Source organism: Cajanus cajan, chromosome 5 (assembly GCF_000230855.2).
Source record: "Cajanus cajan strain Asha chromosome 5, NIPB_CcT2T_4, whole genome shotgun sequence".
Lineage (NCBI taxonomy): Eukaryota > Viridiplantae > Streptophyta > Magnoliopsida > Fabales > Fabaceae > Cajanus > Cajanus cajan.
Window position 1 is genome coordinate 15,539,164 of NC_138521.1, and position 11,901 is coordinate 15,551,064.

At 30.6% G+C, this 11,901-nt stretch overlaps 1 long non-coding RNA gene across 2 annotated transcripts; it reads right to left on the reverse strand.

Moving 5' to 3' along the window:
- Window positions 1-472: 472 nt before the first annotated feature.
- Window positions 473-2,446, reverse strand: LOC145958246 (uncharacterized). Of its 2 annotated transcripts, none has more exons than XR_014433917.1 (2): window positions 2,054-2,446; window positions 473-831 (listed from the first exon to the last, which is right to left on the reverse strand). It is a non-coding gene; the product is annotated as an uncharacterized LOC145958246 (long non-coding RNA). The 2 variants fall into 2 exon arrangements; XR_014433916.1 differs by having other exon boundaries at window positions 473-882.
- Between the last annotated feature and the right edge of the window lie 9,455 nt (window positions 2,447-11,901).

Sequence of the window (11,901 nt, forward strand, 5' to 3'; positions counted from 1 at the left end):
CAACATTAAACAAATCCAAAGAAAACACACAAGTATGCATTTAAATTTCTTAATTAGAGTGCATAAATTAAAAATAAAATATAAACTAAATAGTGGTAGGTGAATCTGAGTCATGGCCTTCAGGAATATGACTCCCTTCAGGGGAAGACTTTCCATTTACGAGTGATTCCAAGTCAGGTGCCTGGAACAAAACAAAATAAATAAAAAGAAGTAAAAATGAAAATCATACTAGTAATAACATTAATCAAGTATAATATTCAACTTTTCCACCTCTCACTGTGAGTACAAAATAAGCAGCAACATACACTATAATTCATCAAGCATTATAACAATACCATCAAGCATTATAATTCCAAAGCTTTCAATCAATCCACCATAAACCTCCCCAAAATGCAATACCATAGACTAATAACCCATTAAACATAAGAATACTCAAAATTCTTATAAATATAAGTTAACCATTTCAATGAAGTAGACAAAATTGCAATCATTATCCAGTTATTCTTATTGACACAACAAAATATAACTAAAAACAATACAGGTCATTCTGTGCTTTCAAATTTTAAAAAACATAATAATATTTACTTTACATCATTTCCCTTAACACGTTGCATAAGAAATGTGATATGCTCCTTTAAGACATCGACTTTTGCAACTTGTGCCTTGAGTGAGTCAATTTCAGCTTGCATTTGTTCCATCTTTTCATTAGACTGAAAGAAAGTAGTTGATGATGTTGCACGAGAAGAAGATCCAATGATTTGAGATGGCCTAACTCCAAGTCCATACCACGTACATAGCCAGGATGTTCTTTCCCACAAACTCTCTCAAAAGCTTCATTTTCAAAACAATTTTGCATTTCATTTTGCAACGTGAAAGTGAAGGCTTGTGCAGGCATAGGTGGTGGTGATGATAGTGGTACACAGAGGAGAGGAGAAACATTAAAAAAGCAAAAGGCATATCACAGTAGCCCATGTTATGTTACAAAAAGTTTCACACCAAGACATTTCTCCATCATCCTTAACATGAATCATTGTCCTCTTGCCCCAATTACTTACCATTTATTTAATTACTTAATACAACAATATAACCTACGATCTTTATACTTGTACATAGTGGTGGTCCAAATTCAAAACAAAATAGAATTATATTACAAATTATCATAGAAAAGATGATCCAAATATTTGATATTCGTAAGTCATAACTTGTGTTCGGTTGTTGCCTATGACTTTGTACTATTTTTTTCCGTAATCATGTGTGTGCATCCATCAATAAAGCCAAATTCAGCGCATTTATGTTACTATTCTTTTTATTCTTTTTTTTTGTTTTCTGATGATAACTATGATACTATGCTTATGTTATGCCTCTGTCCTTTTCCTTCCTACCATAATTAACCATAATTAACCAAGAGGATGGACATTGGCAGAAATGACAGGACCTAGGAGGAATTCTCTTAAAGGGCAAGTAATAGGGGTTATATATGCCTGTCAATTCTTGAGACTTCCCTTGATTCTCTTCAATATTATCTTTATAATTGTGAAGTTGTTCTTTGGATAACTCTAGAGTGCCATCCATGCTCTATGCCTTGTTTTGAGTATGATATGTAAATTTGGAGTTTTATGTTTCGTGAACAGTCTAGAATCTTATAAATTCAATTCTGAGGCGTGATGAACAGAGTACACCAGCAGCATGTGTCTTGATTATCATTCTTAACCCCCTTTAAATTTTTAATTTCTTTTGGTCTATTAATTTGTGGTACATAAATAACTACGCTAGCACATGTCTGGCATCATATTTATAGCGTGTTTGGAAGCAACTCTAATCACGCAATTGCCATCATTCTTGTGTCCATTGAAGTACCAGTATGATACTTTCACACTAATTTTTTTTTTCAACACTCGGACTCCAGAAAATAGAGTTTTTCAATGACTTAAGTGGCAAGAGATGACGCATATTCGAACCCTTTAATCACTCTCCCCCCAAAACCCTTTAATCATTCTCCAGCAAAACCCTTTATTCAGTCTTCAGCAAAACCAAATGCTAGTAAAATACGTACCAGGAGTCTTGTGCGATGGTGCGGCGTGTTTTGTGCGGTGACAAGATGCTTCTCGTGCGGTGGTGCAGTGCGTCTTGTGCGGTGGGGGTGGCGGAGTGCGTCTCGTGCGCGCGGTGGCGAGGTTTCACTTTGCAAATGCTTTTCAAGGGTTTCACTTTCAGAACTTAGAGTTTACCCCGTGTCTCCTTTTCAAGGGTTTGGAACTTTTTGAAGGAAATTAAAGTACATTATGACGGTTCTATAAAAACTGTCGCAATATTTACGAAACAATACATTGTGACGGTTCTCTTAAAATGGTCGCAATATTTACGAAATAATACATTACGATGGTTCCCCTTAAAACTGCCGCAATATTTATGAAATAATTATTTAATTTATGAAATATTAATGTTAAAGGAAGTATATACAAAATTATTAATAAAATATAAGTTTATTAAGATAATATACATAATACTTCCAAAAAAAATGATTACTTTTGGTCTAGTCTACTATTAAATGTGTTTATAATTAATTCTAAACTTTTATCAAATTTCACTATAACTTTTGAACAAAATGATATTTAATTTGTATTAAAAATAAGTTTTAAATTTTAAATAGAGGTTATATACATATATATATATATATATATTTATATATATATATATATATATATATTTATATATATATATATATTTATATATATATATATATTTATATATATATATATATATATTTATATATATATTATTTTCAAACCTATAATTTATTTTTAAGTTAATATTTCTGAAAAGATAACTAAATTTATCAAATATCCAATATATTTAATTAACCATTAAAATAATTTTATAAATTATTTATTAGTTGTTCAATATTCTCGATTTCATTGACAATTAAGATGTATTATTAATTTTATTAACACATAAAAAATTGTAACATTTTTTTTAATTTTTAGTTTTACAGTATTAACATAAAACATTTTTATTCTAAAATAATTTAAAAGATATAAAAATAAAATTAATATAGTGTATTGAAGTATTAAATTTTGCGACAGTTATTTGGATCTGTCGCATGAACTGTTGCAATATTGACATATTTTGCGGCAGTTGGAAATAACTGTCGTATAAACGGTCGCAAAATCGAAGCGGTGACAGTTTTGCAATAACCATCGCAATTTGTCTGTCGCAATTCATCCTTTTCCTTGTAGTGAGGGAGGGGGTAAAAGCCATCACCTTGAGAAGTGGGACAAAATTGACTCTACCTCCTAATAAAGAGAAACTAGTCCTTGAAGCCAAGAAAAACAAAGTCCTTGTTGAGGAAGATACCCTTGAGATAAAAGTTAGAAGTAAAATAATTCCTAAAAAGGTAAAGGTAAGTGTTTCTTTTCCACAAAGAATAAAGGATGAGCATAAAGGGATAAACAAAAATATGAAATTATGAAATTGCAAAAAAAAAAAAAAAAGCATATTAGCATCCCTTTTGTTGAAGTTATTGCCCAAATTCCTAAATATGCCAAGTTTTGAAGAAGAAAAAATTCAAATGAAAAATAGGTTAAATTTAAGAGGTAATTGGCCTAAATGAAAATTGGTTTGTTATAGTCCTTAATAAATTGTCTCCTAACCATAAAGACCTTGGGAAATTTACAATTCCTTGTACAATTGTCAATCATCATTTTAAAATGGCCCTTTGTAATTTGAGAGCAAGTATTAATTTGATGCCTTTATCTGTTTTTAAAAGGTTGGGGATGTTTGAACCCCAACCTACTGATATCTCTCTCCAACTTGGTGATAACACAATTACATATCCCGAGGGGATAGAGGAAAACATCTTGGTAAAAGTAGAAAAGTTTATTTTCTTGGTTGATTTTGTAGTCCTTGATATGCAAGAGGATGAGTGTCACAAAAAAAAAATTGCGACTATAAAATTCAAAATAAAGCGAAGCCATCACTAATATTTATTTTTAGAAAAATATTGGAAAAACCTCTTAAAGGAAAAAAAAGGTTTTGAAACCAAATTTTGAGTTCAAGAGTCATTTATGCATAAGAAATGTATTAGCATCTTACAACATGCATTAAAAACAATTACCTTTAATTAAATGTTCAAAATTAATATTACTTTAAATTTATATATATATATATATATATAAATATATATATATATATATATTTATATATATATATTTATATATATATATATATATATATTTATATATATATTATTTTCAAACCTATAATTTATTTTTAAGTTAATATTTCTGAAAAGATAACTAAATTTATCAAATATCCAATATATTTAATTAACCATTAAAATAATAAATTTTATAAATTATTTATTAGTTGTTCAATATTCTCGATTTCATTGACAATTAAGATGTATTATTAATTTCATTAACACATAAAAAATTGTAACATTTTTTTTAATTTTTAGTTTTACAGTATTAACATAAAACATTTTTATTCTAAAATAATTTAAAAGATATAAAAATAAAATTAATATAGTGTATTGAAGTATTAAATTTTGCGACAGTTATTTGGATCTGTCGCATGAACTGTTGCAATATTGACATATTTTGCGGCAGTTGGAAATAACTGTCGTATAAACGGTCGCAAAATCGAAGCGGTGACAGTTTTGCAATAACCATCGCAATTTGTCTGTCGCAATTCATCCTTTTCCTTGTAGTGAGGGAGGGGGTAAAAGCCATCACCTTGAGAAGTGGGACAAAATTGACTCTACCTCCTAATAAAGAGAAACTAGTCCTTGAAGCCGAGAAAAACAAAGTCCTTGTTGAGGAAGATACCCTTGAGATAAAAGTTAGAAGTAAAATAATTCCTAAAAAGGTAAAGGTAAGTGTTTCTTTTCCACAAAGAATAAAGGATGAGCATAAAGGGATAAACAAAATATGAAATTATGAAATTGCAAAAAAAAAAAAAAAAAAAAAAGCATATTAGCATCCCTTTTGTTGAAGTTATTGCCCAGATTCCTAAATATGCCAAGTTTTGAAGAAGAAAAAATTCAAATGAAAAATAGGTTAAATTTAAGAGGTAATTGGCCTAAATGAAAATTGGTTTGTTATAGTCCTTAATAAATTGTCTCCTAACCATAAAGACCTTGGGAAATTTACAATTCCTTGTACAATTGTCAATCATCATTTTAAAATGGCCCTTTGTAATTTGAGAGCAAGTATTAATTTGATGCCTTTATCTGTTTTTAAAAGGTTGGGGATGTTTGAACCCCAACCTACTGATATCTCTCTCCAACTTGGTGATAACACAATTACATATCCCGAGGGGATAGAGGAAAACATCTTGGTAAAAGTAGAAAAGTTTATTTTCTTGGTTGATTTTGTAGTCCTTGATATGCAAGAGGATGAGTGTCACAAAAAAAAAATTGCGACTATAAAATTCAAAATAAAGCAAAGCCATCACTAATATTTATTTTTAGAAAAATATTGGAAAAACCTCTTAAAGGAAAAAAAAGGTTTTGAAACCAAATTTTGAGTTCAGGAGTCATTTATGCATAAGAAATGTATTAGCATCTTACAACATGCATTAAAAACAATTACCTTTAATTAAATGTTCAAAATTAATATTACTTTAAATTTATATATATATATATAAATATATATATATATATATATATATATATTTATATATATATATTTATATATATATATTTATATATATATATATATATATATTTATATATATATTATTTTCAAACCTATAATTTATTTTTAAGTTAATATTTCTGAAAAGATAACTAAATTTATCAAATATCCAATATATTTAATTAACCATTAAAATAATAAATTTTATAAATTATTTATTAGTTGTTCAATATTCTCGATTTCATTGACAATTAAGATGTATTATTAATTTCATTAACACATAAAAAATTGTAACATTTTTTTTAATTTTTAGTTTTACAGTATTAACATAAAACATTTTTATTCTAAAATAATTTAAAAGATATAAAAATAAAATTAATATAGTGTATTGAAGTATTAAATTTTGCGACAGTTATTTGGATCTGTCGCATGAACTGTTGCAATATTGACATATTTTGCGGCAGTTGGAAATAACTGTCGTATAAACGGTCGCAAAATCGAAGCGGTGACAGTTTTGCAATAACCATCGCAATTTGTCTGTCGCAATTCATCCTTTTCCTTGTAGTGAGGGAGGGGGTAAAAGCCATCACCTTGAGAAGTGGGACAAAATTGACTCTACCTCCTAATAAAGAGAAACTAGTCCTTGAAGCCGAGAAAAACAAAGTCCTTGTTGAGGAAGATACCCTTGAGATAAAAGTTAGAAGTAAAATAATTCCTAAAAAGGTAAAGGTAAGTGTTTCTTTTCCACAAAGAATAAAGGATGAGCATAAAGGGATAAACAAAATATGAAATTATGAAATTGCAAAAAAAAGAAAAAAAAAAGCATATTAGCATCCCTTTTGTTGAAGTTATTGCCCAAATTCCTAAATATGCCAAGTTTTGAAGAAGAAAAAATTCAAATGAAAAATAGGTTAAATTTAAGAGGTAATTGGCCTAAATGAAAATTGGTTTGTTATAGTCCTTAATAAATTGTCTCCTAACCATAAAGACCTTGGGAAATTTACAATTCCTTGTACAATTGTCAATCATCATTTTAAAATGGCCCTTTGTAATTTGAGAGCAAGTATTAATTTGATGCCTTTATCTGTTTTTAAAAGGTTGGGGATGTTTGAACCCCAACCTACTGATATCTCTCTCCAACTTGGTGATAACACAATTACATATCCCGAGGGGATAGAGGAAAACATCTTGGTAAAAGTAGAAAAATTTATTTTCTTGGTTGATTTTGTAGTCCTTGATATGCAAGAGGATGAGTGTCACAAAAAAAAAATTGCGACTATAAAAATAAAAATAAAGTGAAGCCATCACTAATATTTATTTTTAGAAAAATATTGGAAAAACCTCTTAAAGGAAAAAAAAGGTTTTGAAACCAAATTTTGAGTTCAGGAGTCATTTATGCATAAGAAATGTATTAGCATCTTACAACATGCATTAAAAACAATTACCTTTAATTAAATGTTCAAAATTAATATTACTTTAAATTTATTTGTTTTTCCCTTTTATAAAACTAAATTATTTATCCTTTATTTGTATAGTATTTCATTTTTGAATTATTATATTGAATAAATTTTATTATTATTTTTAGAAAAGAAAACGGTTATTATTTTTTATCCTTTGAGTCAACAAGGGTAGATCCTTACTTCTACACATCCTCAAGTGTGGTGAGAAAATCAGACTTATGTAGTTCTTTGTGTAGAAAAATATTTGTGAGTTAAATTTTTTTTAATTTTAGATATTTTATTAAGAGTTAACCAAACAAGAAAGAGATCTAAAATAGTTATCGCAATCAATATTAAGTTTTCCCGATAATTAAATAAGAAGGAGTCCAAAATGATTATTAGACTAAATTTTTTATTTTTAATTATTTTTATACAAAATTTACCTTTTTCTTTTTTAGAAAAATAAATCACTATAGTCAAACAAGAAAAGATCCAAAATGATTATCACTAATATTTTTATTAGTATTTGTGTTTCGAAGCTATTTAATAATCTTGATAAGATAATTTGCAATAACCAAATAGGAAAGAGATGCAAATTGGTTATCACTAAACTTTTAAATCATTGCAATAACTAAATAGAAAAGATATCTAAAATAGTTATCACTTATATTCATTATTGACATATTTTGTAAAATCTTAAATACAATATTATATCATCAAGTTAGTTTATTGATTAATATAAAAAGAGAAAGAAAGTCATCATATCAAAACATAACACGTTAGTAATATATAGAAATTCATTTTATTCTATTTATATAAACTTATTAATACTAAATAATGAAATCACATTTTTCATTTCCAAGAAACCGAGTGTGTGCAACACATAGTTTTGAAATCAAATATCATCATTAAAGCAATAAAACCTACCTTTTATGCATCCAAAACAATACATATATATAAACCTTTATGAGTTAAAATCCATGAACCCAATTTGTTATAATGTTGCAACGTTGATAAAGATCTTATATATTAACCCAAGAAGCATGTTGGATATATATACATATATGCATAGCTTTAAAAAATATATATTTTAGTGACCAGCCATATACAAAAAGTAAGAAGCAAGACTATAACTGGTAATCATAAAACCACACATGAAGCAAATATGCAATAGTGAAGTAGGAATCACTCATGAAACACATGGGCAATCTTAACAGTTAACTAAACCACGTAAAGCAACTAACTGTTACATAATATACAGGGAAAGGAGGCAAACCAAACTTGAATGAAGATGGACCCGTTCCAAGCTTAGGAATTGGGTGCAACCGCCCTAGGCCCAATATTAGAAGTGCCTAAAATTTTGTATAACCTTAAGTATTTAAAATTATATATATTAAACTTTTTCACTTCTCCAACCGTACAATTTATAAATAAGTAGTTTTAATTTTTATCTTTTCAATAACTAAATATTTAATTTATTTATTTCTAATAGATATATTTATTTTTTATATTTAAAGCCAAGGAATCAAAAGGTTAAAGGTCATTTTGTGTTCAATTTAGTATTGCACTACTATAATACTATTTCACAGTCTTTCATCATCTACTAATCTTGATAGACTATGGCCAATGCCAATGAATTCAAGAGGTGATACATTGAAGGAACCAAGAGGAATGGGATGATGGACCATGGACCAAGGGCCCAATCTCTAGAGTTATGGCCACCTTGAAGTCCAGTGGACATCTTGAAGACCAGTGGACTTTTCAAGCCCAAGGTACTCTTCAATTTGGACCACTCTATCATGAAGAGAAGACATAGTTCTAGTTGTAAATATCTTGTACATAGTTTTCTTGTATAGGCTTATTTTTGCCTTTGTATTTGTGAGACACTTTAGTTTCTTTTATTAGTCATTGTATATTGATTCTAGGGTGGGTTACTTGGAGAGTTTGACTCCATTTAACCTCCTTTGTTGATACACTCATTTTCTATTTTTTCAGTAAGAAAAGAGGGGTGACATTTAGCAACGCTTGAGGGTGTGACTAGTAATTGGGCCAAAATTGGGCCTAGGCAAAATTTTACATATTAGACTCATTTTGCTCCTAATTTTTCATAGATTTGATTTAGCTAGGTTTCATCATCATTGGATGAACCTAACTAAACCAAATCAAACATTTTTTAAATTAATTCAAGAAGCCAAAAGAAACCAAATCCGCCCACCTTACCTAGTTTCCTTTCTTTGACTGAATTGCTTTTCTAACCTTCAAGGAGATGAGAAGCTTGTGCTACAAGCTTCTCCTTAGCTTGCTCCACAAGTTTCTAAACTCACCTAGAAGGTCAACTAACCTTACCATGGTTCCTAGTGAACCATGATTAAGGTTAGCTTGCTCCTTAAGTTACCTACCTCTATATATTTGTAATTTCTACTCTTGTAATCACTTTTGACATTTATGAGATTTAGAATTCAGAAATTCTCTCTCATTTCAAGAGTCCAATTTCGTGGAGAATCTCTTTCTCCTAGAAGCTTCGCAAAGGAACTTCTCCTTTGTGCTTGGTTCTTCAAGCTTCTCTCCTTCAAGAGAAACCGAACCACTTTGGGAAGTATCTTCAAGCTTTTGGAGCTTGAACTCGTCCAAATCTTCTGTGACACCCTTACTACCCCAACACATATTGTAATAAATCTTTCAATTACAGTAAAAGGGTTCACATGAGAAACTTCGAACAACCACATTAGCAGAAATATAACACATAACACACAAGAGTTTTTACAAATTGTTTTTAAAATAATATTACAGTACCAAATTCACACGAATATTTCGCTCCAAAAAATCCTTTGCCCCGATGTCACAATATCAGAGCATTTCCCAAAATAAAACTGTTGGCATCCTATATGCCACTTGCAGCCGGATCCTCTCCACCTAAAATATCCACAATTTATACGGTGAGAAAAGAAGATATCTATATGCAAAGTACATCCAAACACACCATGTTAAAATCTCATCATATTTTCTTTATTTAATAAAATATTTACAAGCATGTATCATAATTTATCAATCCATCACAATCCATTTAAATTTTATAATTAACACTATCATTTTTACCTTTCCTCATTCACATCAATATAACAATTATCTCAACATCTATAATTCATGCCAATTTCACAATCATTTCCACATACGTAATTCATACCAATCCAACAATTAACACTATGCCAAGACCTCGCCACATTTGACACAAGTGATACAGGTTAATTGCCTCACTCAACCCACACCAGACCAGGGGTCACGCCCTCCCTGTAGCATCACTTACCCAGGGGCCGTGCCGTCCCTCGCCATTTTGGTGTGAGGAAACACAATCACATTACAATCAATACAATCTCTTGCAATTAACCCTATGCCAGGGCTGTCATAAGCGACATAAGTGGTGGTGTTAACTATTTTTCTCATCCCACACCATGCTAGGGTCACGCCCTCCCTGTAGCACCACTTATACAGAACCGTGCCATCTCTAGTCATTAGTGTGAGACATCACAATCACATACAACATCTCAACTTATGATTCAAAGTCACATCAAGATTATCCATTAACAAGTAATATAATAATAACTTTCATTAATATAATAATCAATTTATATCTTCAATAGAATAATTATTCCAAATTATAAATTATATATACAGATAATAATAAGGAAATATAAATTAATTCCAGTAAAGGTGGCAGTGCCTCCTAGTTAGGAATCCATTTATATTTTCATGGTATATTTAAATTCTTAAGTAAGTAGGAAACTTAAAAGAACTAACGGGAAATAAGGAGTCTCAGCCTTCCATTCAGATAAATTAAACGTGATCCTAAGAAATTCTACCCAATACCCTCATATACTCTACATATAAATAATCCCCTTTTCCCCCCGTACCTGAATAGATAGGAACTTGGGCAGAACCTCCTCCTCTCTTTCCTTAAACAGTAACTGGAACTAGGGCAGAACCTCCACTTCTCTCCTTAAACAATAACCGGAACTAGGACAGAATCTCCTCCTCAAGATTCCTCTTTCTCTCTCTCTCTCTCTCTCTAAAATTTTTCACCCTTCTCAGTTATAATTTTTCACCCCCCATGCCTCCTATTTATAGGCAATCTGGGTTACCCGGAACGGCCCGTACCGATTTCGGAACGGCCCGTTCTGGAACCTTCGAATCTGTGCAAAATTTTCAACTGGAACGGCCCGTTCTAAAATTGGAACGGCCCGTTTCAAAAAAAAACAGAACGGCCCGTTCTAAAACCAGAACGACCCGTTTTCACTCTCAGCAGAACGGCCCGTTCTCCCTCCGGAACGGCCCGTTCTCCTTCCGGAACGGCCCGTTCTGGGCCCGTTCCTAACTTAAAATTTCAGTATCCTTTTATTGCTTGGAACGGCCCGTTCCAACTTTGGAACAGCCCGTTCCAAGTTACCCATTTACCCCTCAAACTTTAATAAAACTGCAAAAATGCCATTAATATTTACAAAAATACCCCTAAAACTTAATAAATTTACGAAAAGACTCAATAATAATATTAAAATAATAGGGTGTTACAATTCTCCCCTCCTTTTAAAAATTTCGTCCTCGAAATTACCTGAAGTAAATAAAAATGGATATGACGCTCTCATCTTCTCCTCTAGTTCCCAAGTAGCACTTTCTGGTGTAGCTCCTCCCCAAATAACTTTCACCAAAGGAATTTCTTTACCCCTAAGTTGCTTTACCATTCGATCCTCGACTCTCACAGGGGTTGCTTCCACCGTTAGATTCTCTTTAACCTCAATATGATCCGATTCAATCACATGTGAAGGATCATGGAC